This window comes from Bufo gargarizans, chromosome 9, assembly GCF_014858855.1.
Source record: "Bufo gargarizans isolate SCDJY-AF-19 chromosome 9, ASM1485885v1, whole genome shotgun sequence".
Lineage (NCBI taxonomy): Eukaryota > Metazoa > Chordata > Amphibia > Anura > Bufonidae > Bufo > Bufo gargarizans.
Window position 1 is genome coordinate 56,371,092 of NC_058088.1, and position 27,720 is coordinate 56,398,811.

Genomic DNA, 27,720 nt, shown 5'->3' on the forward strand with positions numbered 1-27,720 from the left:
AATATATTTTTCTGCATTGATGGTGCCTTTCCAGACATGCAAGCTGCCCATGGCACACGCACTCATGCAACCCCATACCATCAGAGATGCAGGCTTCTGAACTGAGCGTTGATAACAACTTTGGTTGTCCTTGTCCTCTTTGGTCCGGATGACATGACGTCCCAGATTTCCAAAAATAATTTTGAATCGTGACTCGTCTGACCACAGAACAGTCTTCCATTTTGCCACACTCCATTTTAAATGATCCCTGGCCCAGTGAAAACGCCTGAGCTTGTGGATCTTGCTTAGAAATGGCTTCTTCTTTGCACTGTAGAGTTTCAGCTGGCAACGGCGGATGGCACGGTGGATTGTGTTCACTGACAATGGTTTCTGGAAGTATTCCTGAGCCCATTTTGTGATTTCCTTAACAGTAGCATTCCTGTTTGTGGTGCAGTGTCGTTTAAGGGCCCGGAGATCACGGGCATCCAGTATGGTTTTACGACCTTGACCCTTACACACAGAGATTGTTCCAGATTCTCTGAATCTTCGGATGATGTTATGCACATTTGATGATAGATGCAAAGTCTTTGCAATGTGTCGCTGGGTAACACCTTTCTGATATTGCTCCACTATCTTTCTGTGCAACATTGTGGGAATTGGTGATCCTCTACCCATCTTGGCTTCTGAGAGACACTGCCGCTCTGAGAAGCTCTTTTTATACCCAATCATGTTGCCAATTGACCTAATTAGTGTGAATTGTTCGTTATGCTGAAATTTACTTTTTCCAGCCTCTTATTGCTACCTGTCCCAACTTTTTGGGGATTTGTTGACACCGTGAAAATTTGAATCAACTTATTTTTCCTTTAAAATGATACATTTACTAGGATTAAACGTTTGATCTGTCATCTACCTTCTATAACAAATAAAATATTGACATTTGCCATCTCCACATCATTGCATTCAGTTTTTATTCACAATTTGTTTAGTGTACCAACTTTTTGGGAATCCGGTTTGTACACCCATCATTTTCTGGGGTTTTAAAAACACTTTTTTTTTCTCAAAAAACTGTATTTTCCTGATCTGCAAGTGTTAAATTCCAGTTTAATATATACAGCTTTTATATTCTGTTACCAAAAAAACACTTTTTTGGAAATCTACAACATCTGGATTAGTCAGTGTGCAATTTAAGCTAGAAATACACCCATCATTTTCTGGGGTTTTAAAAACACACTTTATAAAAACAAAAAACACTATTTTCAGGCCTTGCAGCAACAGCACGTGTGAAATTACAAGCTCATATACTGCTGTCAAATTCAGTTGTTAAACAAACACTCCTTGGGCACAAAATTTTTTGTTGGCAGCCTTTGATGCAGATGTCATTGTGAGATACACCCTTAATACATTTGCCTCCTGTTCCTTCCTCCTCCTACTCTGCTTCCTTGTCCTCTACCAAATCCTCATCCGGTCAGCGTAACACCTTCACCACCAACTTCAGCACAGCCTGGAGTAAACGACATCAGGCAGTTTTAAAACTTATCTGTTTGGGTGACAAACCCCACACCGCGCAGGAGCTTTGGACGGGCCTTGAACAACAGACCTATGAGTGGTTTGTGCCAGTCAGCCTCCACCAACATGGCCAGTGCCGATAACGCTGTTCTCAGAATTACTATCCCACTTCTATGCCTCCTTGAAAAAATGCTCCTGGCGATGATGGAAGAGGATGTGGCACAGGAGGAGGAGGAGGAAGGAGGATCATTTCGTAGGGTTTCCGACCAGTCATTCCCAAGTGGCTCTGAGGGTGGGTTCCTGCACCCACAAACCCAAGGTACACAATTGTCCAGCCAGGGCACAGTTCTGGAGGATGACGAGGTGGAGGATGAGGAGGAGGAGGAGGAAGCACCATGTTCACAGCAGGGTTGCACCCAGACCAGCTCATGGCCATAACTGGTGCGTGGATGGGGGGATACAGAGGACACAGACGATACAACTCCTACAGAGGACAGCTTTTTGTTGCCTCTGGGCATCCTGGCACATTACATGCTGCAGTGTCTCCGCAACCACAGCGGATGTGTTGCCCACATTCTAACTTGTGCTAATTACTGGGTGGCCACATTGCTGGATCCCCATTACAAGGACAACGTACCGTCCTTAATTCCGTCACTGGATGTGATCGTAAGATGCCCGAGTACAAGCGCACGCTGGTAGACACGCTGCTGGTGGCATTCCCACCTGACAGCGGGGGCACAGTGGAAGCACAAGGTGAAGGCAGAGAAAGAGGAAGAGGTCGCCAACGCAGCTTGGGCACCGCCAGCACCTCAGAAGGCAGGGTTAGCATGGCCGAAATGTGGAAAAGCTTTGTCAGCACGCCACAACAACCAGCACCACCAGATGATATGGAACGTCTTAGCAGGAGGCAGCATTTCACCAACATGGTGGAGCAGTATGCGTGCACACGCCTACACGTACTGAATGACGGGTCTGCCCCTTCAACTTCTGGGTCTCCAAATTGGGCACATGGCCTGAGCTTGCCCTTTACGCCTTGGAGGTGCTGGACTGACCTACAGCCAGTGTATTATCTGAACGTGTGATTAGCACAGCAGGGGGTGTCATCACAGACAAGTGCAGCGGTCTGTCCACAGCCAATGTGGACAAGCTCACGTTCATTAAAATGAACCAGGCATGGATCCCTCAGGACTTGTTCGAACCTTGTCCAGAATGTACATGTATACCGACACTAACCAGCCATTGTTATACTGTTACACTCTTTTGAAATTAGATTAAAACCAAAAACCTGTGTTGCCTATCTCATCCTCCTCCTCCTCCACCGCCGCTTCCACCTACTCTGTTACGTCCACCGCCTCCTCAAACTCCTAATCCATATGGAACTCCACCTTATAATTTTTTTTTTTTTTTTTGTGGTACGTGTTTTATTTTATTTCATTTCACTATTTGGTAATTTACCAATTTTTGGGTGAAATTTACCAATTTTTGGGTGAAATTTACCAATTTTTGGGTGAAATTTACCAATTTTTGGGTGTATAGTGTGACTGCTATAACTAGTAGGCCAGTTAAAAATATATATATATTTTGTCATTAACTTTTTCTGGTGAAATAAAAAAATTTTGGGGTGTATAGTACCACTGCTATACCTAGTAGACCGGTTAAAAAAAAATATTAAAATTGTCATTAACACTTTCGGGTGAAATTCACACATTTTTGGGTTGTATAGCACCACTGCTATACCAAGTAGACCGGTTAAAAAATAAAATTAAATTGTAATTTACATTTTCGGGTAAAATTCACCAATTTTGGGGTGCATAGTACCACTGCTATACCTAGTAGGCAGGTTACCAAAAAAAAAAAATTGCCAGTTACATTTTCAGTTGAAATTCAACAATTTTGGGGTGTGAAGTACCACTACTATACCTAGTAGACCGGTAAAAAAAAAAAAAAAAAAAAAAAAAAAAAAAATTGCCAGTTACATTTTCTGGTGAAATTAAGCAATTTTTTGGTGTGATGTACCACTGCTATACCTATTAGACCGGCAAAAAAATAATAAAAACTTTTGTCAGTTACATTTTAGGGTCAAATTCACAGATTTTTGGTTTTAAGATACCCCTTCTCTACCTAGTTGACAGCCTAATAAATTTCAATAATTTTTATTTTACATTTTCGGGTGACAATAAACAATTGTTTTCTGTCATAGACCCCTGCTCTACCAAGTAGACAGGTTAATTAATTTCTGTAATTTTTCTGTAACATTCTTGGGTTGACACTATACCATTTTAGATGTGAATAAAACCCTGCTCTGCATAGGTGACAGAGAATAACATTTCTGAAATGCTTCTTTAATTGATGTGTGCCACCTCCTTTGATTCAATGCTTAAACTTAAACAAGTTGTACCACATTTAAGCTTCAATAATTTGTCCCACATTTCCGCTATACTCTTTTGGCCAACATTTGCGCCTCAATAGCCTTTCCCACAATTCCGCTTGACTCTTTTGGCCCACATTTGGGCTTCTATAATTTGTCCCACATTTGCACCTCAATAAAATAAATTTATCTCCCTTAAATTTGGTCTCTTTTTCTCATGCTCGCTCTCTGGCCTGGAACCCTGATTCCCCGCCAACTGTGATCACCATGGTAGGTGCAAAAAAGAACATCGAAAGTTGATAGAGCATATATCAAATTGGATTGTGAACATCACGGGGACGTGCAACATGGTGGGGCAGTAAGTATGCACACTCCTACACGAACTAACTGACAGGGGTCAGCCCCTGCAATTTCTGGGTCTCCAAATTGGGCACATGGCCTTAGCTTGCCCTTTACGCCTTGGAGGTGCTGGCCTGCCCTACAGCCAGTGTATTGTATGAACGTGTTTTTAGCACGACTGGACAGGTTATATTTCCCAATGTTTTGGGGTGTACCCTAATTAAAAAATAAATATTAAAAAATTTAAACCAAAAATCAGTGTAGGCTACCTCCTCCTCTACCGCCACTTCCACCTACACCGCCACATCCACTGCCTCCTCAACCTCCAACTCCATATGGAGCTCGTCCTCCAAGATCAAGATTATTATTTTTCATTTTTACGTTATTTTAAGTAATTTCCATATCCACTTGCCATGCTCTTAACCACATTTTGACAACATTTGCAGCCCTCTAGCCCTTTCCATGAAATTTTTACAGCCATTTTAGTGCTTAAAAGTCCCCATTGACTTCAATGGGGTTCGGGGTCAAGTTTGAGTCAAGTTCGGGTCCCGAACTCGAACATTTTTCTGAAGTTCGGCCAAACCCGTTGAACCCGAACATCCAGGTGTCCGCTCAACTCTACTCACAACCTATAAGGCTGAATGATAAACTATGTCAGAAAAACCTTATAGTAGTTTGTCATGTAGTAAGTATTCCTATACAGCAGAAGTATAATTTCATATTTAGGTGCATGTTAAAATGTAGCTGTTTAGAGTATTGGTTAAATGTAAAAGGTTGTGTGTTCAAATCCAGGCAGGTAATATCAACAAATAGAGCTTTAAATGTGTAAAGTCTTAATGAAGTACTCCAATATACAAACAAGAAATAAGCCCCCAAGGGGAGAGTGTCAGTATCTAAAACATAACTTTTAATTAAATATGGAGATAAAACACACCACTTAGATGCTAAATTCTAAAAACGTGGGGGTCCAAGCCTGGTACCCCAACACTGGTAGATAAAGAATAATCCTGCTCCACCTAGTAAAAGGTGCGAGCAGTCTTACCAGACCAATACGTATGATGGGACCAGGAGAGGTTTCAAGGGAGGCGGATCCGGAGAACATCAGATGTATGTCCAATGGAAAGACATGGTAATCAACGGGGTCTGTATAGATGAAGGAGCTCTGTGCCCTATTATACCCTATTCATGGGGAAGGAGTCTAGTTTCATTCTACCTGTCTATACAGAGCACCCGCCACGACAGGGGCCTGTTCCCTAACTCTTAAGTTAATCGTTATCAGCTAATGAGCTCCTAATGACATCCTGACGTGGCACGTTTCTGTCCGTGTCGACTCTTCAGGGGAATTTATATGAAAGGAAAATGCCACAGGTGTACAGCCTGCAGCGACAAATAGGTCAAATATAAATGTAATTATGTAATTATAAATGCCCCTCCTACGCTAATCCTACACTAATAGGTCAGGAGGATGTGATAACCCTCTATTGCTGGGGGGAAAAAAAAATACCAGCAGGTATGATGCACCTAGCCAGTGGATTTTAAAGTCTACTTGCCCGCTCTTCTTCATAGGGAACTCCCCCAACGTCCGATGTCAGCGTGTGACGTCAGACGCGAGCGCCGCGGTCATGTGGGTAGGGGCGGCCAATAGCAAGATAGGGAGAGGCAGCGCTAGGTGTTTGCTGGGTTACAAAAGTAAACAGGAAACAATAAGGGATGCATAAGGCATGTGCATCCATGGTAACCTAGTAAATACAATCAAAAGAACGGTGGCTATCATTCTTGGCAGAATTAGAAACAAAAGGACATGAGAGGATATGAATAAGAAGACAGTTAGATGCTCCTAAGATAAATATGCAGACTATATGGGGTGCAATCCAACAAAGACCTAGTTACTTATACCATATGTTAGACAATTAATGGAACCTAGTATCCTCTAGTCAAACATGGTTGTAGCTGGACAGGATGGAATCATATGAAGCAACCATAATTAAGTCTCTCATTGAGACCCAAAGGGGCTGATGTTTTTAGATAGAATATCCAGCGTGATTTGCTCTGGAGAAGATTCCTATCCAAGTCACCCCCTCTGGGTGGTGGTTTGACCAAATCAATGCCCATAAATCGTGGAGGCAATATGTTGGAGGCAGTTGTGTCGGGGAAGTGAGACACGTTTTTTAGAGCAACCCAATCAGACCCTAGAATATCCACTCCGCAGTCGTACATAACTGCCTCCAACATAATCTCGGGTCCACAGGTGATCAATCTATCTTCACGTCATTTTACTCAAGACAAAATCAAAACCTTAGAATTAGGTCTGTCCTTTGTGCCTAGCCCTAATTTTGACAGATTTACTGCAGTTAAAGATCTTAATTTATTTGTCCGCAAATTTAGGTGGCACAGACTCCAATGTCTTGAACTGGGGATTCCTGAGGATATTTTATTGGATGTGCAACTGCTACACTCCTTGGATATGGAGGATGACTCCACTTCAAGCATTGGATCTTTTACTAATCTAAAACTGAAAAGTACTAAAATGCCACCCAGCTCTAGTGAAATCTCCTGTGTTGATGTTTTCCTGAATATGCTGCCCCTTCTTACGCTAACTTATTCCTGGGCTAGTGGGAGGAGACCCTGGTGTTCAGGGACAAGGATTCCGAGGATTTATCTAGAATTTGCTTGTGGGCGTGATATATCGACAACATTTTCATCCTATGGAATGGCAACAAGATGCAGTTTGAATCCTTCGTCTCGCAATTGAACCTTAATCGGATAGGCATGCACTTTACCTGTGAATCACACCCTTCTAGTCTGCCATTTTTGGATATCAAGAGCACAATACATGCCAAAGGTGAACTAGACACTTCTATTCACAGGAAACCTAATTCCACCAATTCACTCCTGAGGTAGCCATCCTCTCCCACTCAGGAGAGGGATTCCTAGGGGCCAATATCTCCGCCTAAGGAGAAATTGCTCAAACAAGCGGGTGATCTGAGGACACGGTTTCAACAAAGGGGATACTCAGAACATGACCTTAGACCCGCATACAAGGCAGCTCTGTCCCAACATAGACCCTTCCTACTTACCCCTAATCGGTCCAGTAACCAAGATGCCAAAGTGTTAAGCATAATTACCACCTTTCATAGTGGATCAAAACAAGTGAGTCAAATTTTTCAACGCCACTGGGAGATTCTCAAAATGGACCCTGATTTAGGGGAGGCTTTAGGGGATTACCCCCAGATTACGTATAGACGGGGCCATAACTTATGCAACAAACTGGTCCACAGCCATTTTTCTTCCATCCGGACACAGACAACTTGGCTGCTGCCTAATGTCGTGGGTTGTTATAAGTGTGGCAACTGTGTAGCTTGCAAGCATATACAGGCTACCAAATCTTTTACCAGCTCTGTTACCGGCAAAACCTATTCCATCTCACAGTTCATTCATTGTAAATACAAATCTACCGTATTCTGTGTGAATGTGGCATGGAGTATATCGGCATAACCATATGTGAACTTCAAAGGAGGGTGGGCGAGCACCTGGGGGACATTTCACATAAAAGAGACACTCCGGTAGCTAAACATGTACATTTAATGCATGAAGGGAGAGCCCAATTACGATTCATGGGCATTGATTTGGTCAAACCACCACCCAGAGGGGGTGACTGGGATAGGAATCTTCTCCAGCGTGAATCACGCTGGATATTCTATCTAAAAACATCAGCCCCTTTGGGTCTCAATGAGAGACTTAATTATGGTTGCTTCATATGATTCCATCCTGTCCAGCTACAACCATGTTTGGATAGAGGATACTAGGTTCCATTAATTGTCTAACATATGGTATAAGTAACTAGGTCTTTGTTGGATTGCACCCCATATATACTCCGCATATTTATCTTAGGAGAATCTAAGTGTCTGCTTATTCTTATCCTCTCATGTACTTTTGTCCCTAATTCTGCCAAGAATGCTAGCCACCGTTCTATTGATTGTATTTGCTAGGTTACCATGGATGCACACGACTTGCGCGTCCATTATTGTTTTCTGTTTACTTTTGTAACTTTTGTAACCAGTGCTGCCTCTCCCTATCTTGCTATTGGCCGCCCCTACCCACGTGACCATGACACTGGCGTCTGGCGTCTCACTCAGCGCTCTCGTCTGATGTCATACGCCGACGTCGGACATAGGGGGGCGTTCCCTATGGAGAAGCGCGGGCAGGAAGACTTTAAAATCCACTGGCTAAGTGCATCATCCCTGATGGTAGTTTTCTTCCCCCCAACAATAGGGGACCCGTAAAACGTAGGATTATCACATCCTCCTGACCTATTAGCGTAGGATTATCATTTCCTTTGCACACATGCATCCTCTCACTTGGGGGGCATTTATAATTGCATTTATATTTGACCTATTTGTCACTGCAGGCTGTACAACTGCAGCGTTTTTCTTTCCTTTTGTACAAATTCCCCTGAAGAGTCGACACGGACAGAAACGTGCCACGTCGGGATGTCATCAGGAGCACATTAGCTGGTCATGATTACTTTAAGATTTAGGGATCAGGCCCGAGTAGAGACAGGTATACAGACGGGGTCGCCCCTGTCGGGGCTGGTGCTCTGTATAGACAAGTAGAATGAAACTAGACCCCTTCCCCATGAATAGGGTATAATAGGGCACAGAGCTCCTTCATCTATACAGACCCAGTCAATTACCGTGTCTTTCCATTGGACTTACATCTGATGTCCTCCGGATCTGCCTCCCTTGAAACCTCTCCTGGTCCCATCATACGTATTGGTCTGGTAAGACTGCTCGCACCTTTCACTAGCTGGAGCAGGTTTATTTTTTATCTACCAGTGTTGGGGTACCAGGCTTGGACTACCCAAGTTTTTAGAATTTAGCATCTAAGTGGTGTGTTTTATCTCCATATTTAATTAAAAGTTATGTTTTAGATGCTGACTCTCTCCCCTTGGGGGCTTATTTCTTGTTCAAATCCCAGCAGAAACTTTTCAGAAATAGAGGGTAAATTACATTTATATATTATTATATATTTTTTTGCAATTGTAAAAAAAGTATGGCGCAAAATAAATGTGTAATTACTAAAAAATACTTCTGATATATATAAATGCATAATATGGGGGAAAAACTACTACTATATATTTACTTATATTATAATATATTATATATTCTAAATATATAATAATATATGTAAATATATTATGGCTAAAACACTTACATATATGTTTAAATTAAATTCAGCCTCTATTTCTGAAAACTTTCTTCCAGGGTTTGAACTCAAATCCTTCTACATTATAGCAAAGAAACTTAACCAGTTTGCTATGCAGCTACATGTTAACCTAACCTTACTACATGACAAACTACTATGAGGTTTTTCTGACACAGTTTAACATTCAGCTTTATAGCTGAGTGGTTAAAGTCATTGCCTGTATTGTAAAAGATTGTGAGTTTAAATCCCAGCAGAAACTTTTCAGAACTAGAGGCTAAATTGCATTTAAATACACTGACTGGAGCATCGCACACAAGGTGTTCAGCCAAATACTGCGATCCTTGAGCCAAACTGATGGTCGACTGAGCATGCTCGCTAAACACTAGTTCTCAGATAGCTTTAGTAGAACTTGAAACTGTAAAATTGACATCATCCACAATTTTTCTTATCATACCATGGATATTGCCTGTATTGCCTTGAATGTGTGATCACAAGGGACTTAGAAGGATTGACCAGTATCCAGTTGTAGTGTTTAGAGATGACCCAGCCAAATACTTTGCAGAGCTGTGCTAGGAGGGTTGTCATGAGAACCACTCAAGCCATGGCTGCTAGAACTATCACTAAGACTTGAGGATGAACCAATCTGGTTCCTAGTTAAGCATCCAATTCCAGAGCTAGGTGGTGGATTTAAGTCTGTGTTATGTGATTTCCTACATTATGATGAATGTGTGTTAATAGTAATATAGCTTCTCAGGCTAAATAGATATATATGTCCATCCAGTTCAGACTATTATCCATCAAAATTCATCCAAAGAAAGGCAAAAAAATTATGATATGGTAGAAGCAAATTATTCATTATTTAGGATAAATTCCTTCCCGACTCCAATCAGAACAACTCCTTGGATCAACAACCCTTCTCTAGAAATGTAATAGCTATAAGCTGCAATATTATTACAGTCCAGAAATAAATGCAGACACCTCTTGAATAGGGTTGAGCGAACCCGAACTGTAGAGTTCAGGTTCGTACTGAACTTTAACATTTTTGGACCCCGAACTCGAACATTTCAGTAAAAGTTTGGGTTCGGGTTTGGTGATTTATTGGCGCTTTTTCAAAGGCTGCAGAGCAGCCAATCAACAAGCGTTTAACCTTGTGCCCTTAGAAGCCATCACAGCCATGCCTACTAATGACCCAGCCTCTATATAAGCTGAAGTCACGTAGCGCTGCACGTCACTCTGCTGTGCTTAGTGTATGGATAGGATGCTGCTGCTGTGAGGGAGAGAATAGGAAAGAAACTTTATTCAGAACTGCAATTGAACTCAGCGATCTCGAATTCCGGGCATGGGAGCGTCTGACGTGAGACGCTAGGCCCCGCCCCTCCACTCCCCCGGCATGCCGTATGTTCCGTCTGCTCGTTCCCGCTTGCCTGCTAAGCCGCTATGCCGAGGCAGGCAGGGGGGACGCTACCGCTGATATCGGAGATCTGACGCTGCCACCTGGTCTGTCAAAGAAGCGTAGAGGGGGATGGAGATGCCATGATCCGCAGGCGGTGTGGAAGATTACCCGACGCTGAGACCGGAGTATCGATACCTGGGTTTGTTGGTGACAGGAGGAGCCATTGTTACCCCCATGAGGCAAGGAATGAGCTGCAGGTGCTGTGGAGCGGTGGACTTGCGTTGGAGAAAGTCGTGAGTTGCACATGTGTGCTTGTGCTTGCAATATTGGTTTAGAGCTCTTGTGGGGATGTCGTTCTCCCCCTTTTAGAGTATGCTGGACTGTATAGGATTCCTATACGTGCTGTTGGTCTCAAACCTCATGCAGAGGATATACGGGCGAGAATACTTTGACCACTGTGGACTCTGGGGTATAATCTCCGGTATATAGGACCTTATTTCTATCCTTGGAGGAATACTGGGAGGGATAGAGTAAAAAAAAAAAGAAGCACGAGTGAGAAGAAAAAAATAAAAATAAAAACTAGGAGTGAATATATCGTGCTTATTACTGAGTATATTGCTCACCTGCCAGTTTATTGGTGCGTAAGCCCTCATTTGTTATCTCCATTTTTTTTTCGACCCCGAGACTCCTGCTCTAATCCTCTGAAGAAGTTCTTCCAAAAAGGGACTAACCTCATTTCTGCATCTATAATAACTCTTATACTAACTTTACTAAAAAGAGGAAGGGAAAAGGAAAAAGAAAAAAGAAAATAATTATTTGCGCTGCCCGCTGTTTTATGGGTTCCGGCCTGGGAGATATTGAGACGCTGAGATGATGGTCTGGTAGGGGGATATGCTGGGAGCGCCCCCTGATACTATCTTGCTACTGCCTGGATTTTTTGACTTGTTCGGCGGTCTGCTACTAATACTGTCTCTCTGCTATCAATGTTGCGAGTTTGGCTGGACTGCTGAGATTGAGGCGGGCTGTATGGAGGTGAAGGGTGTAGTTGCTGGTGCAGTCGTCGGATTATGGTCAAATGTTATGTACCTTTTTTTCCCTTTAGGAATGGTTAACTCAACTAATATTTGACTTTGCTAAAATTTTCACCCTTAACCCTCCGCTAGATTAAACCTGGACTAACAGACTACTACTCCTATTCTTTTTTCCTCTATCTTATGTTGAAGACTTAGTAGATAAGTGGTTATTAACAAAGTTTTGTGTTTTTTTTATTTTTTTATTTAACATTAGAGGCGACTTTCTGTGTTCTACGGAAAATAGGGACAGCATCCTTAATTTTCGACGCTTGTTTTTTGCTTTTTTTTTGTTGTTCCTATTCCCCCCCCCCCCCTTCCTTTTCTGGTGTTTTTTTTTTTTTCTTCTTTTTTTTTTTTACTCTGTTCATTTTGTTCTGGGTTCCAGTGACCTGTTGTGGGTGGGTTGACTGGGAGGTGAGTAGGGGTGGGAGATAAGGAGACCTTAAAATGCCACCTAAGAAAGGTCCTACGGGGGGTAGCAGTAGGAGATCAGGTACGGGATTGGAGACCGGGCCCTAAACAACAGGGTTTAAATAAATTTCTAGCGCCAAATTCGCCTGGATTTGGGTCCCCACAAAGGGAGAGAACGATATAAGCTGGGTCTCATGATTTGGTGCAGGATGGTGGGGCTTTGGGGGGAGGGGGGGAGAAGGGAGCATTAGCTGCATTCACAGAAAATGATGCAAAGATGATGAAAGATATACTTTGCACTGTCTCGAGGATGGAGAACCTAATGGGGAATATGGTGACCCAGATCGGGGCAGTGCAAATGGATGTTAGTGTAATACGGGTTGAGATGGAGAAGATAAGGCAGCGCTTACATGAGATGGAGGACAAGGTTCCCGTCTTGGAACATTCGGTACAGAAATTGGAGAAAGAGGTTGTTCTGTTAATGGAAATGAATACTAGGATGGAACAAAAAATAATAAGTCAAGAGGATAGATCAAGGAGATCTAATATAAGATGTATAGGGATCCCAGAGCGCGTAGAAGGTGATAATTGTACCGAATATATGGAGAGATGGATAAGGGATAATTGTACGGAAGGTGTTCTATCTCCATTGTTTGTTATTGAAAGAGCGCATCGGGTCCCTACAAGAAAGAGGGTTCCAGGAGAATCTCCCAGACAGATATTGGTCAAATGTTTGTTAGGCCGGGATCGAGATAGAATATTAACCGATGCAAGAACCTCCGAAAAGTACCAGATACAGGGTGTAAAGATAAGGCTATTTCCAGACTATTCTGCGCACACTAACGCCCACAGGAAAGAGTATATTGTTGTTAAGAAAAGATTAAGGGAAGCAGGTTTAAAGTACAGTTTACTCTTTCCGGCAAAATTAAGGGTGGAATATAAAGGTAGGACTGTTTTTTTTCAGACTCCGGAGGAGGTTAGCGATTGGGCGGATGGGGAGGGCCTATGAGGCCGGGGGATGCGGAGAGGGAAGGAGCTAGTATGCTAAGTTATGGAGTCGCCCCGACTGCTGGACAGCAGGGAGGGGGGCTATCTGGGATGGGGGGGGTGTGGGGGGTGTGGGTGGCGTGGGTGGTGTGGGTGGCGTGGGTGGTGTGGGTGGTGTGGGTGGCGTGGGTGGTGTGGGTGGCGTGGGGGGGTGTGGGTGGCGTGAGGGAGAGGGAGACGTGTTGTGATTTCTTTTTTTTTTTTTTTCTTTTCTTCCCCCTCTGCTAGATGGTTAGGATTGTTTCGTTGAATACGAGGGGTTTAAGGGAGAGAGTGAAGAGGTATGCTATCCTCGAGTGGATGAAGGGGTTTCTGCCAGCCATCATTTGCCTACAAGAGACACATTTGGATAAGGAATATTTAAGATGGTTGCAGAAGAGATGGATAGGGGAAAGTTACCATTCTGTATATACTACTTATTCAAGAGGGGTCTCAATTTTGATCCATAATAAAATAAAATTTGAATGTCTGATGTGTGAGGCCGATGACTGTGGCAGATACCTCTTTCTATATTGTAATATAGAAGGGGTTAAAATGGTAATTGCAAATATCTATATTCCTCCACCGTATAAGTCAGATATTTTATATCAACTGTATGGATTCATGCTGGATAGACAGGAAGCTATAATGATTGCGATTGGAGACTATAATGCAGTAATGGATCCACTCAGGGATAGAAGCCTCTAGCAGAGGGGGAAGAACACAAAAAGTAGATTTTATAAATTAGCCCATGAATTCAACTGGATTGACGTTTGGCGTCTCCAGAACCCGGATGAAAATATGTATTCCTGCTACTCCAAAACACACCAAACCTGGTCTAGAATAGATATGGCCCTGGGAAATAAAAATCTGATGTTCTATGATAGGATTAAAATAAAGTATCTCCCCATGGCTCTATCAGATCATAATGCCGTGGTAATGGAACTAGATTTGAATAAAAAGAAGGCCTTATTACCGTTTAAGTTTAACTCCCATTGGTTACCAATGATCCCAGACAAAGAAAGTATAATGGAAGAATTAAAAATTTTTTTTAGGGAGAATAACTATTCTGCAAGTAAGTTAATTGTTTGGGATACGGCTAAAGCATATTTAAGAGGATTGCTTTGTAAAAAAGTGAATTACTTAAAAAAATTACCAGGGAAAAGGGGATTGCTTTGGAAAAAAAAGTACAGGAATTAGCAACAACATGTATGAGATATCCCACTGACGATAATAAGAAAATATGGGAGGAAGAACAGGAAAAGTTAAAGGCATATCATATGGAGAGAAGTAGGAAAGAATTAAGGTTTCAAGGGATCCGGCTGGCCACAGAGGGAGAAAAAGTTGGTAAAATCTTGGCAAATATAGCAAGAAATCAAAGAGAGAAAGCCTGGATAGGGGCGATCAAAGATAAAAGGGGTGAGACAATTAACACACCAGAAGGAGTTAAAGAAGTGTTTGTAAAATATTTCCAAGAGGTATACAAGTCTAGGGTACAATACTCAAAACAAGAATTAGACTTGTATTTAGATCAGATTCCTCTTAGGGAGATATCCCAGGCCCAAAAGATATTTCTAGAAAAATAAATATCAATTGTAGAAATAAATAAGGTCCTGGGGCAGGTAAAATCTGAAAAGGCACCAGGAAGTGACGGGCTCCCTTTTGAAATTTATAAAACCTTCTCCCAGGTGTTAGTACCAGAATTAAAAACAACATTGGACGAGGCTAAAAAAATTGGGGACTTACCAGACTCTATGAAAGAGGCAATTATAACACTAATTCCAAAAAAGGGCAAAGAACAACTAGACCCGGGATCATATAGGCCAATATCACTTTTAAATACCGATGTTAAAATTTTGGCAAAAGTTTTGGCCGATAGACTCTCAAGGGTGGTTAAGGGTATAATAAACCTAGATCAAACAGGTTTTATACCGGGCATAACGATATACTCAAATATAAGAAGGTTGTATTTAAATATTGAAGCTAATAGAACAGAAGCGGGGGAGAAAGCCGTATTATCATTGGATGCCCAAAAGGCATTCGACTGTATTGAATGGGAATATTTATGGGCAGTATTAAAAAGGGTCGGTATAGGGGAAGGATTTATAAGATGGATACAGCTAATATATCAGGATCCGCGGGCCAGAGTGATGGTGGACGGGAGCTTGTCCCTGCCCCTTGCCCTATATCGGGGCACTAGGCAGGGATGCCCTCTCTCTCCACTATTATTCGCCATTGCGATCGAACCTATGGCAAGTATAATAAGAAACGATAGGGAAATTAAAGGCTTTCACTATGATGGAGGGGAAGAAAAATTGTTAATGTACGCGGATGATATTTTGTTATTTATGCACAGTACTGGAGACCAGTTTAATAGAGTTATAGATATAATAGATACGTTTGGTTGTTTTTCTGGTTTAAATATTAATTGGGGGAAATCATATATGTTGATGTTGGGAGATGCACAACCACAGGGGTTCTTAAAGGTGCAGGTGTTGGTAAAACAAGAAAACTTTAAATATTTGGGGATACAAATCTCTGGAAACATAGGAGAATATGAAAAATTAAATGTACTTCCCCTAATAAAAGAACTTAGGGCCAAAATACATGTCTGGCGTAGATTACCAATTTCAATACAGGGTCGGGTAAACTTAATAAAAATGGTTTTTCTCCCCAAAATATTATATGTCCTTCAAAATGCCCCAGTCAGGTTCTCGCAGGATACCTTTAGATTGCTTGATAGGTTAATGGGAGATTTTCTTTGGAAAGGTAAGATTCCCAGAATAAAGAGAGAGATACTTCAACTCCCAGTGAGAGAAGGTGGACTCGCAGTTCCGAATTGGTTTTTCTATTATATAATTACACAATATGGTCAAATAAAGAGTAGTTTGGATGGGTTGGTGGGTACTCAGGTAGTGAATAGACTGGGATGGAAGGAAGAATGGAACTTTTTAGAGGTGTTGGAATCGGGTACACTGGGAGGAAAAAATACAGGAAATAGAGTTTTAAATTTAATGGAATATATATGGGTAGAGATTAAAAAAATACTAGAGATTAAAGGGTTTTTGCAATACACACCTATATGGAAAAATATTAACCTTAAGGAACTGCAGGGGATTAAAATGTATATTGACTGGGAGAAAAATGGGATGAAATACTTAAACCAGATATTCGAACAGGGTAAATTGAAAGACTTTAATACAATGGTTAGAGAGTTTGGTATACCGCATAAGGACATATACAAAAACTTTCAGCTTAGGAATGCATTGAGGTCAGTTATGCAAGAGGATAAATATAAGATGGAAAGATCTGAGATATTACACAAATTTACTAATCTGGGTGAAAGAAGAGGAATAACGGCAAAAAGATATAAGATACTGATGGGGGGAAAAAAGAAACGGGTTACAATATTAGCTAGGAAAAAATGGGAGAATGAACTGGAATTTTTTACGGAAGAAAAATGGAACGATGCATTAAAGAATTATTCTCGAGTCTCAAACAGGGGTTCACATAAGATTTCACATTTTTTTGTGGTTCATAGGTTGCATAGATCCCCATGGATATTAAAAAGAATGGGCGTTAGATCCTCGGATGATTGTGTAAAATGTGGGGGAGAGAGAGCTGACTTAATGCATTGCTTTTGGAGATGCCCCAGATTGTTTAGATATTGGACAGAAATAACAGATACTATATATCAAATTTTGAAGGTTCAAATATCAGAGGATCCGATGACGTGTATTCTGGGGGCAACCGAACATCTGGGTTTAAATAGAGATATAAGTATGGTCCTTAGTAAGGTTTTATTTCAAGCTAGACTCTTAATACTCAAGAAATGGGTAGGGGTTGACCCTCCAACAGTTCGGCAGTGGAGAAAAGCAGTAGAGGACATGATTAAAGAAGAACGGGTGATGGAGGGCCATAGTAGAAAAGGAAAAACTACGGATGAAATATGGAAGAGCTGGTTACTTTAGGGCTGGATAGATAGGGGAGGTGGGAGGCTGGGAAATTGGGGAGTAAAAATATTCGGGTATGTATAAAATAAGAATGGAATGTTTTTCCTTTCCTTTTTTTTTCATCTTTTTCCGATGGTTTAAAAAGTTGCAATTTCTATCCAATCTATAGATGATTATTTTTGAGACTATGGTAACAAAAGGATATCTGTAAAAGGGAAAAAGAAGAAGGAGGGTGGAAGAAGGGGAAAGGAAAAATAAATATAGCCATATATTGTCATTATAAATAGTACCTTATACTGTTATTATAAATAGTGATGTACTTGGGTGGGGGGGTGGTAGGGGTAAAAAGTTAATTTGAATGATTATTGTAATGACCCGTTGGATGGTCTGATACTGTATATTTAATGTGTTTTGTATAACAATAAAGAAATATTTAAAAAAAAAAAAAAAAAAAGAACTCAGCGATCTACATAGATTTTGTTGTGTGGGTGCAGTGCACAATCTTTTTAGCCTGCCCTGAGCCCAGTGACAAAGAAAAAAAACTTTTATCCATGTGTTAGGTGGGTGGCAGCGGCCATTTTATGAAAGTTTAGGGCACCAGCACTGCATATATGCTTTTGTGACATTGAAATCCAAGCTTGAAATACTGCAATAAAAATCTGAGTTAAAAAAACCACCAATTTTTGGCAATATCCTACATCTGGTGCCTTTGCAGCATTAGTCAGTGTGCAAGTTAAGCTAGAAATACAGTTATAATTTTCTGGGTTTTAAAAAACACCCTTTTTTGGCAAAATACTCAATTTTACAGCCCTTGCTGCATCTATACATGTGAAATTCAAGCGTTATATACTGCTGTCATATTCTGTTATTAAAAAAACACCCTTTTTGGGCAAAGTACTTAATATTGCAGCCTTTGCTGCATCTGTGATTGTTAAAAACAAGCTTGAAATACTTCAATGTTTTTCTGGCTTTTAAAAAACACCCATTTTTGGCAATAACCTCCATCTTGGGCCTCTGCCACATTAGTTAGTGTGCAATTTAAGCTAGAAATACAGCTATAATTTTCTGGGTTTTAAAAAAACACCTTTTTTGGTCAAAATACACAATTTTACAGCCCTTGCTGCATCTGTACGTGTGAAATTCAAGTGTTATATATTGCTGTCATTTTCTGTTATTAAAAAAACACAATTTTTGGGCAAAGTACTTAATATTGCAGCCTTTGCTGCATCTGTGATTGTTAAAAACATGCTTGAAATAGTTCAATAATTTTCTGGCTTTGAAAAAAACACCAGTTTTTGGCAATACCCTCCATCTGGGGCCTTAGTCAGTTTGCAATTTAAGCTATAAATACAGCTATAGTATCTGGGATTTAAAAAACACCCATTTTGGGCAAAATACTTATTTTGTGGCCTTGTCTGCATATGTATGTGTGAAATTTAAGTGGTATATACAGCTGTCCTATTCTGGTATTAAGAAAACACACAATTAGGGCAAAAATCTTAATTTGCTGCATCTATTATTGTGAGATACACTCTTTACATACTTCTGTGCTATTCTAGTATTAAATAAACACCCATTTTGGGCAAAAATCTTATTTTGGGACCTTATCTGCATCTGTACGTGTGAGATACAAGCTTTACATACTGCTGTGTTATTCTGGTAGTAACGAAAACACCAATTTTGGGCGAAAGTCTTTATTTGCGGCTTTGTCTGCATCTGTACGTGTGAGATACACGCTTTAGATACTGCTGTGCTATTCTGGTATTTAAAAAAACCACTCATTTAGAGCAAAAATCTTAATTTTGAAGCATTTGCTGCATCTGTCAATGTGAGATACACGCAATAGATACTCTTGTTCTATTCTGTTATTAAAAATACACCCATTTTGGGCAAGATCCTACATTTTTGCAATATGAGGAGAACATGAAATAAGGGACTTGGCCCCGGTTGTGGTGCTGCTAGTGGCGCTCCTGTTGCAGGGAGAGGATGTGGGCGATCTGTGCCCGCTACACGCACAAGTGAAACACCTTCCTCAGGTGCGAGTAGGCGACAGAACCTTCAGCGGCATTTGGTCGGGCCTAATGCGGATCTACGAATGGTGAGGCCAGAACAAGTACAGGTGATAGTAGATTGGGTTGCTGAGTTCCTTCACATTGTCTCCCACCCGGGTATCCTGCTGAAAAATCTGAGTTGGCACCTGAAGCCAATGTCCATCAATCTTTCACCTCACCCCCTTGCAAATCAGCCAAGCAGTCTAAGCCCCAAGTCATGCAGCAGTCTCTTCTGCTTTTTAATGCAGAGTTTCCCAGGGCCATCCACCTAGCCCTGCCCCAGAAGTGGAATAGATTGATGCACCGATGCCTAACCACTTATATTTTAAGATGAGTACATGAGAAGAGCATCGCAGCAAAACACAGGTGCCAACTGCTGTGGCTTTTGAAAGTGTGCAGACCGACAAGGAGGACAGGGGTGAAGACTGGGTGGAAGATGATGTGGAGGACGATGAGGTCATCGACCCCACATGGAATCAAGGTCATGCAAGTAACCTGTATAGTTCGGAGGAAGAGGGAGCAGGGTGCAAAAGCGGAGCGGCCGTCCCCTAGACAGTACTCCTGCTACTGCCCACCAAGGGACCGAACAATTTTTGGGTGTGATATACCACTGCTATACCTAGTAGACAGGTAAAAAACAATCACTAACTTGTCTGTTACATTTTTAGGTGAAATTTACCAATTTTTGGCTGTTATATACCCATGCTATACCTAGTAGACAGGTAAAAAAAAATCAATAATTTGTCTGTTACATTTTCGGTTTAAATTCACCAATTATTGCCTGTGATATACCCCTGCTCTACCTAGTAGACAGGTTAATAAATGTCACACATTTTTCTGTTACATTCTTGGGTGACATTTTACAATTTTTTTTTTTTTTAATCAATTCTTTATTTTCAGAATTTTTCTATATGGATACATACCAACATGAGCCTGATGGCCATAAATTGATAATCTATAGAAAAGATGTTACAAATAATCAGGCAGAACAAATAGTAACTTCATAAAATAACATCAAAGTCATCCAAAGAATAGTAGCCAGAGATGTTGGAGAATTCACAATTCCTTGTACAACTCCCAAATATTCAATAATATATCAAAGATGCAGTACGTTTGAGTGTTCAAGGTTGCCTTGGCTACCTGAATGCTGAACAAATTATACATTAGATAAATGTATACAAAAACAGAGAAAGGAAGAAGAGTGTGAAGAGAAAGGACAGTGTGAAGAGAAAGGACATTGTGAAGAGGACAGTGTGAAGAGAAAGGACATTGAGAAGAAAGATGAGGGGGGAAAAAAAGATAGGAGAGGGTAAAGAGGGAGGGGAAAGAAGGGGGGGGGGTTCACATAGATTACTAATACTAATAGGTCTAGCTATATTTTTAGAAACTAGACAAATGTTTGCCATGCTGGTCAAGTGATGCAAATCTTCTCTGAATGCGGTATTGAGTTGTCACTATAGCACATGACATCACTCACCATCTTTCAGTGACTTCCAAGGTTGCCAAGTTTTCAAGAATTTCTCATGACTTCTGTCAATCCAACTTGTCATTTCTTCAAATTGACAAATTTGATTAACTTTAGCTTTCCATTCTTGTATTGAAGGAGTATTGGTATTCCTCCAATGAAGAGATATGATGGCTTTGGCTGCCGAGATGAGATAGGTTACTAAATTGCGTTTAGATGGCCTATAAAGGTCAGTTGATAGTGAAAAGAAGACTATTTATAATGTGATCTTTAACTCAGAATTGGAGACTTTATTTATTATTTTAGTAACTCTCCCAAAAAGGTGTGATCAGTGGGCATGTCCACCATATGTGGGATAATGATCCTACTCCTTTGCCACATCTCCAGCACAGCCTTTTGGGGGCTATACCACTTTTGTGTAAGAACTTTGGGGTTCTGTACCATCTGGAGAGACGCTTGAAGTGGTTTTCTTGTAGGCGTATGCATGGTGACGTTCCATGTGAAAAATCTAGGATCTTTTTAAGTTCCTGATCCGAGAAGACAGTGTCAAGCTCTCTCTCCCATTCTCTAACGTATAAAGGTTTTTTCGCCTCGCCCTCAGCTCCCACCATAGCATAAATTGCTGCAATTCTTCTCTGTTTAGGAAGTGGAGATAATAAAATATTTTCAAAATCATTCAATGGTCTTCCTGAGCTGCACCTCTTTCTCAATCCACCGCACACAGCACTTATGTATGATGCTGTGAGAAAAAGCCTGGTAAGTTTTTAATTTGCTCTGGTAGCCTACTCAATATAGATGCTTCTGTGTTAGGGGCTACTTCCCCTAGTCTAACTTGGGCGAGCGATGACCAGATCTCCGGGTGAATATCTCTGTTATTTCCCAGTAAGTCAGGGATAAGATTTGCTGGTAAAAGAGGAGACTGGTTGGGAGCTAGAGTTTTGCTTAGCTCTTTCCATGTCTCTCTGATCCCTTTCAATAAGGGGTCAAGACCTTTATTCTTGTTTTGGATTATGTCAGGTAACTAGAGAAGTCTCTGGAGCGCGGGTCCCACACTATGTTGCATTAGTTCTTGTACATCTGGTTGTCTCTTGGAATCCACAGATTCTAACCATCTGTTTATCTGTATAGCTTGGTAATATTTTGAAACATCTGGGAGTCCCAAACCTCCTCTGTCTATATGCCTGACTAAAAGATTATGTGAGAGTCTAGGTTTTCTCCCGTTCCATAGGAATTTAGAAAAGATTTGCCTAATCTCTAGGAAGAATGTTTTTGGAAGGTGTATCGGAACCATTTGCATTACATATAGGATCTTGGGAAAAACATAGGCTTTAATCACATTCTACTTGCCCATCCAGGATAGGTATGGAAAATTGTACTTCTGCATCAGTCGTGCGATATCACTTTTAAGAGGTGTGTAGTTACATCTAAATAAATCCTCCAAGTTCTTTGGTATCAATATCCCTAGATACTTTATTGGTCCCTTGGTCCAGTGAAATGGAAGGTGGGACTGTAGGGAGGTTGTTCTTGAGTCAGAAAATTAGATGTTTAATATTTCAGACTTAGAGTGATTGACCTTAAAATCTGAAATCTGGCTAAAAATCTCGATCTTTTTGACTAAGTGTTCTAGTCCTTTATCAGGGTTAGTCACCAAGAACAAAAGGACGTCTGCAAAAGCAGTACATTTTAGATCTTCTTGGCTATGACTAACCCCTTTGATTTCCAAGGACTGTCTGACCATCTGGATGAGCGTCTCTACAACTAGGATGAATAGAGAGGGGGACAATGGGCACCCTTGCCTTGTCTCATTTGTTATTTCAAAGGTTGGGGAAAGTGCACCATTGACCTTCAGTCTAGCATGTGTTTGCTGGTATGGTGTGAATATTGAATGTATGAATGGGTCAGGGATGGACAATTCTTCTAGTGTTATTTTCATGAAGCTCCAGTTGACCCTGTCAATCGACTTCTCAGCGTCTATGCTTAACAGGGTCAACGGGAATTTTTTTGTTTTAGCGGCGTGGATTGCGTGAAAAATTCTGTGAGCATTATCTTTCCCCTCCCTGCCTTGGATGAATCCCGACTGTTCTGGGCCTATTAGATAGGGTAATATTTTGCCTAATCTAGTTGCTAGGATTTTGGCCCAAATCTTCAGGTCCAGATTCAAGAGGGAAATCAGCCTATAGCTTCCACAATTCTGGGGATCTTTACCTTCTTTATGGATTAGTGTGACATATGATTCTTGTGTCTGTCTAGGCAGTAGGCCTCCTTGCATTAACGTGTTGCACGCGTCAGTAAGTCTGGGTAACAGGATGTCCCTTAAACTCCTATAGTAAAGAAGAGGCAGACCATCTGTTCTTGGACTCTTTCCCGGGGGAAAACTACGTACAATAAAACTCACTTCCTCCAATGTAACTGGGGTCGTTAATGAATCTAAGTCGGCTGGGTGGACTGATGGTAGCCTGAGGGAATCTAGGAATATTTTAATATGTGTCCGCCTAATTTCATTTTGGTCTGGAAATTTTACTTTGCTAAGGTTATATAGTTCCTCATAAAATTTTTGGAAGGCCTCTGCTATCTTAGGTGTTTCTTGGGTGACATTGCCATCTATCTTTTTTATCTTGGGGATGTGTGTCACATTTTTGTCTTTTTTAATAGTGAGGATATCAGTTTGCCTCCTTTGTCCCCATGTGCGTACACTTTGTGTTGGAAGTTTAGCATCTGTTCCCTCACTTTCTGGGCTAACAGTTTCTTAAGTTGGATTCTGAGTTCTGCTAGCTCTTCCTGTTTCTTTCTGCATGCAGACAATTTGTTTAGCTTTTCTATCTTCATTATCTGAGCTAGTATGGAGTCTAGATTCTTCTGATGTTCCTTTTTGACCTTGGTACCAATAGAGATAAAGCACCCCCTAACGTAGGCTTTGTGAGCTTCCCACTCAATAGAAGTGCTGTGTGCGGTGGAATTAATCCCAAAATACAACTCTAGTTGAGACCTAACCTGTTCGAGATGTGGCCTGTTATTCAACAGAGATTTGTTAAGTCTCATATTCCACTCTCTTCTTGGTAGGGAGGCCAGGGCGAGGGTCACGTGACATGGTGCATGGTCAGAAATGGTGATACTCCCAATCTCGGCAGCGCTGGAAACAGGCAAAAGAGAGGCAGATGTTAGGATGTGATCAAGTCTCTGGTATGAGCCATGTGGGTTAGAGAAAAAGGAATAGTCCTTAACTGTAGGATTGCTATTTCTCCATATGTCTTTCAATTGTAAATCTTGTAATTTTCTATGTAACCTGCTAATATGTTTTTGAGCGATATGTGATTTGGATGTAGAGGAGTCGAGTTGAGGTCCGCACCCAAGATCACCTGGCCTTCTGCAAAGTGTTTAATGGTGTCCAAAGCTTTGAGAAGCATTGTACTGTAGCTGTATTTGGGGCGTATAGGTTAGCTAAAGTGTTTTTTTCGTGAGGCTATTTCCCCTTTCAAAATCAGAAGTCTGCCTTCATCGTCTGTGAGCTGCTGATCTAGTGTAAAAGGTATGGAATGGTGAATAGCAATAGAAACTCCCTTGAAGGCTGACGTAGGGGGAGTGCTGTGAAACCATTGACTAAATGGGCGAGATGGTAATTTTGGTATTTTTTTCTGGTGTAGGTGAGTCTCTTGTAAAAATGCTATGTGGGAACCCATTTTTCTTAGGGCTAGCATCACTTGACCCCTCTTTTGAGGTGAGTTGAGGCAGTTAACGTTGAAAGTTGTTATTTTTATTTCTGCCATTTTCTCCTAGGTGAAGAGACCCTAAGTACCCTCACTAGTATAAGAAGTTTGTGAGCTTTTTCAATAGGGAAAGGGGAAGGAGGAAGGAGGGTATTAGGGAATAGAATAGTGTAGAACAGAGAGAAGAAAAAAAAAGTATAAGAATACAAGTATTGAGCAATACAACAATATCTTATTCAACTATAATCATTAGCTTAGAGTCTGCTAAGTCAAGAGTGGGTGGGGCGGGGGGGGGGTGTAGTGATTAGAGAGTGTTGTGAAGTCGGGGAGGAGGTAAGAAACTTGACTTAGCCTACGCACTCCAAGCTTGCAAACCAAGCTGTATTTTAGTAACTGATTGGTGAACCTGCAAATTTATTCCAATTTTGTCATCCTCCTTGGGGAGGATAGGGTAATATTTATCAAAACATATTCAGTTCTATTAGGGCATACACTTATAAAGGATATCTGAGGGTGTATGCCATTGTGCATACTTTTCCTTGCCAACATGTTTGGACTATAGTAACTTTTTTTTTTTTAAGCTTAATTGCTTAAGGGGAGGGGAGAGATGGAGGGAGAGTAAGGGAAGGGGAGGAGGAGGAGGGAGGGGGGGGGGAGAGGAGGTAGTAGTAAGTCGATTGCTGAGAATTAGGAAAGTAATGAGAGGTAAGGAGGTAGTGGTAGTGTCTATCAGGACGTTATGACATCAACCCGATCCTATACATTTTAGGTTTGCCTCAGAACCTATATCAAATACATAAACTTTTTTTTATTTTTTTATAATACATCAGAATCCTAGTGACTCTCAATAACTGGCATGTTATGATAGTTAACATACCTCCAATACTCAGAGCTCAAAACCTGTGTGAAGTAGAAGCTCTCCATGGGTCAGCGTTCAGCTACAGCTATTCCGGCTGTCCATTGTAAATTGAGGCCTACGATCCCTGGTTCTGTCTTCAGGGTGGAGGAGAACACATCTCGGATGCCGGTTTATTCATCTTGCACTTCGTCTTTTGCACCTTCCTCCAGGCTTCAATCTGCGTAAGAATACCGGGTGTATTCCTATAGCATCCCAGGCTCTTTCCAGGTCGTCTGGAGTATGGATAGCAATGCGTTTTCAGTTTTTTATAATAACAATGCCAAAATGGTATAGCTAAACATATGGGATTTTTTGCTCTCTCAACTCGTCCAGTAGTGGCTTCATGATGTGCCATTTTGCAAGTGTAGTAGGCGCAATGTCCTGGTACAGTGCAATGTCTGTTCCGTCGTATACAATCTGCCTTTTCTCCCTGGCTGAGGCCATTATGCGAGCAGTATCCACGAACGATAGTAGGCCGCAAATAACATCTCTGGGCCTTTCATTCGGCTTCGGGGCTGGTCTCAGAGCCCTGTGGATCCGCTCTATTATGATCGAAGCAGCCGACTCCTGGCCTAAAGGATCGGCAAAAATTTCCAGAGCTACTTTGCGCAGGGATTCAGAGGCCCAGGACTCAGGTAGCCCTTTGATGCGAACATTTCGCCTTCTGTTTCTGTTCTTTTGGTCCTCAAGCATTAGCATCGGGGACGTGTGACATGGTGGAGTAGTATGTGTGCACACGCCTACACGTACTGAATGATGGGTCTGCCCCTTCAACTTCTGGATCTCCAAATTGGGCACATGGCCTGAGCTTGCCCTTTATGCCTTGGAGGTGCTGGCCTGCCCTGCAGCCAGTGTATTGTCTGAACGTGGTTATCACAGGTTATATTCCTCCTCCTCCTCCACCACCACTTCCACCTACACCGCCACATCCACCGCCTCCTCAACATCCTACTCCACATGGACCTCATCCACCTAGATCAAGATTATATACACTCACCTAAAGAATTATTAGGAACACCATACTAATACGGCGTTGAACCCCCTTTTGCCTTCAGAACTGCCTTAATTCTACGTGGCATTGATTCAACAAGGTGCTGATAGCATTCTTTAGAAATGTTGGCCCGTATTGATAGGATAGCATCTTGCAGTTGATGGAGATTTGAAGGATGCACATCCAGGGCACGATGCTCCCGTTCCACCACATCCCAAAGATGCTCTATTGGGTTGAGATCTGGTGACTGTGGGGGCCATTTTAGTACAGTGAACTCATTGTCATGTTCAAGAAACCAATTTGAAATGATTCGAGCTTTGTGACATGGTGCATTATCCTGCTGGAAGTAGCCATCAGAGGATGGGTACATGGCGGTCATGAAGGGATGGACATGGTCAGAAACAATGCTCAGGTATCCCGTGGCATTTAAACTATGGCCAATTGGCACTAAGGGGCCTAAAGTGTGCCCAGAAAACATCCCCCACACCATTACACCACCACCACCAGCCTGCACAGTGGTAACAAGGCATGATGGGTACATGTTCTCATTCTGTTTACGCCAAATTCGGACTCTACCATTTGAATGTCTCAACAGAAATCGAGACTCATCAGACCAGGCAACATTTTTCCAGTCTTCAACAGTCCAATTTTGGTGAGCTTGTGCAAATTGTAGCCTCTTTTTCCTATTTGTAGTGGAGATGAGTACTCTTCTGCTGTTGTAGCCCATCCGTTTTTCCCTTTTCACACCATTCTTTGTAAACCCTAAAAATGGTTGTGCGTGAAAACCCCAGTAACTGAGCAGATTGTGAAATACTCAGACCGGCCCGTCTGGCACCAACAACCATGCCACGCTCAAAATTGCTTAAATCACCTTTCTTTCCCATTCTGACATTCAGTTTGGAGTTCAGGAGATTGTCTTGACCAGGACCACAACCCTACATGCATTGAAGCAACTGCCATGTGATTGGTTGACTAGATAATCGCATTAATGAGAAATAGAATAGGTGTTCCTAATAATTCTTTAGGTGAGTGTATATATTTTTTATTTTTACATATTTTATGTTATTTAAAGTCATTTCCCTATCCACATTTGTTTGCAGAGCACTTGCCATGCTCTTAACCACATTTGCAGCCCTCTAGCCCTTTCCATGACATTTTTACAGCCATTTTAGTGCTCAAAAGTTTGGGTCCCTATTGACTTCAATGGGGTTCGGGGTCAAGTTCAGGTCAAGTGTGGGTCCCAAACTCAAACTTTTTTGTGAAGTTCAGCCGAACCCGTCGATCCTGAACATCAAGGTGTCCGCTCAACTCTACTCTTGAACTGTTTAGTGAGTTCAACATCACAGCCTCCTCTGCCA